Source organism: Plectropomus leopardus, chromosome 12 (assembly GCF_026936395.1).
Source record: "Plectropomus leopardus strain MGB_pleo_1.0 chromosome 12, ASM2693639v1, whole genome shotgun sequence".
Classification (NCBI taxonomy): Eukaryota; Metazoa; Chordata; class Actinopteri; order Perciformes; family Serranidae; genus Plectropomus; species Plectropomus leopardus.
In genome coordinates, this window is record NC_142187.1 from 27,211,820 (window position 1) to 27,214,220 (window position 2,401).

The window sequence follows — 2,401 nt, forward strand, 5'->3', positions numbered from 1 at the left end:
ATTCACTTCATTTTTCCTAAAAGGCCAGGTGGAGGTGCTGCACTGAATTATAAAGACATCTTGTTGGAACAAATTAAGTAAAAGAACACACAGTAAAACAATTAAAAAATATGTTGAACCATTTATAAAAATAGTGAAATGTCTTAAATTTAGGCACTGACTATGCTCATGTTACCTTTGCTATAATATAAAATGTAGAGGAGTTTTATATTTGTTAGTTTTGGTTAATGGAGGTCTAAAACGGGAACCTAGTTTTCTTGATAACCCGTCTTTTAGCGTCTGCAATTATATCATTATGTCTCCTCCAACTCCTGACAGACATTTTTATCCACTAGAGGGGTTAAACTGTGAAGAGCACATCGCTTCACACGAGAGCACTTTAGAAAAATGATTTATGACACATTTCAGGTAACACAGACAGATGCAACGTGGCTGACACTCTTTGATTCTCTGTGGAAAAATGTTGTGAAATGTCTAACATCCTTTGTTTGAACAGCGGGAGACTTTGACAAGCTGCAAGGCGCCGATGATAGAAGTGTTTCTCTTGTTTTTATTAGAAAAAGGAAGTTGAACGCTGACAAGTTGTATTGAAAAAAGGTTTCAAGGAACCGCAAATACTCGTGTAACTGTCAGATACACAATACCCAGAAGTGAGGAAGGGAGAGGCTGAGGCGTGTTCTTCATCAGATTATTTTATGGTGTGTGAGTGGGTGCACATCTGAAGACAATCGTGTTAGTGGGAAATTATATTGCTCAAGATGGAGAGTGCTGTACAGAAATGTGCATTTTATACATGCATGTGCAAGAATACATATACCCCTGTATACGTATGTGTGTGTGAGCATCCCCATCTGTGATTTGATTACATGTATGTGTGTGTTTTCTGTGCTGCATTAGCATTCAGCACACATACACACACACACACAAATTCACACATGTGCACCGGCACAGTGCAAATGACAGTCAGTGAAGGCAGCAGGGAGGAGAGAAAAGCAGGAGAGGAGTCGTAGAGCAGGAGGTGGAGGTGGGAGAGGTGGATGTGACATGATTTACAATGAGATCATTAACCTTGAGAGGCACAATGGCCTTTGCGACATAAACACTATCTCTCCGACGGACACCTTGCAGGAATAATAGCTTGTGCTCAAACACAATATACACTCGTGACTGTTCAGAAAAACACACGCCGGTTTAGAGGTGCTAACATAAAAGCAAATGTGCGCACACACACACTCGCAATGTGATACTTAAAAAAAAAGACATTAGATCTGTCCCTACATTACACAATAAATCGTTGCAGGTTGTGAGTGTACAGAGCGCTCGAATAAAAAGTGATAAAAATGTGAAAAAAGTGAAAAGTCAGTACGCATACTAAACCTGATTTTTGGTTTAGCTGCTGATGGGACACTTTGTCCCACAATGAAATGCTCACAGCTGCAAAAAAAAAAATCCCACTCATATTGACGACTTCAGTGTTGATGTGGACACTATTCTCAAGTCAGAAACTTGCACTTGCAATAAGACCGATAACACAAGACCATCAGACCCAACTGTGTTTTCAGCCAGACGCTAACATCAGCTGTAACATGCTAACAATGATTGCGCTAGCACGTTAATGTTAAACAGGCAAACATTTGCTAATTAGCACCAAATGAAAAGTACAGCTGAGGCTGATGGAGATGTCATCAGTTCTGCAGGTATCTGATCATAAACAGATTATATTTTGCCCTGATGATGTTGCTAGAAGAAAAGTCAGAGGGTGACTAAAGTACAGGGGTCGACAGATCGTCAGCTTGGCTGATAATTGGGGCAAATATTTGTCATTTTGCCGATTATCTCTATCAGTATTTTATTTTAATGATCACAGATGAAACTAATTAATTTAAAAGTGCAAAGGAAGTGTCCGCATGGGAGGAAGTTTTACTTTGTAAAACCTCAGGGAGCTATTTTTATTCATTCATTTTTTTATTTAAATTGTCACTTGACTTAATAAAAAAAGTTGCTGGGAACTTTATCATGTATATGATGTTGGGCATTTCAGTTTTGTTTGAACAGTTGCTAAAGACATTTAAACAGTTTTCAAGTTTTGTGTTGGAGTTTGCTCTATTACAAATTCTGAATATTGACAAAGTTTTTCATTTTTACTGTAAAGACATATTGGTTCCAAATATCAGTTATTGGTCTCATTAACTACTCATAATCGGTACTGGCCCTGAAAAACCAACATCAACCAACCTCTACCAAAGTAAATACAACTGATCCTGAGGCGGAGTGTGTTTACAAAATATTATGGCAATCCTGTCACTAGTTTTACAAGGTTCTTCTCTGTGCATCAGCATGTTGATAATTAGGAAAAAGGCATCACACACGCCAGATTAAATTACCCAGCACTCACCCAGAG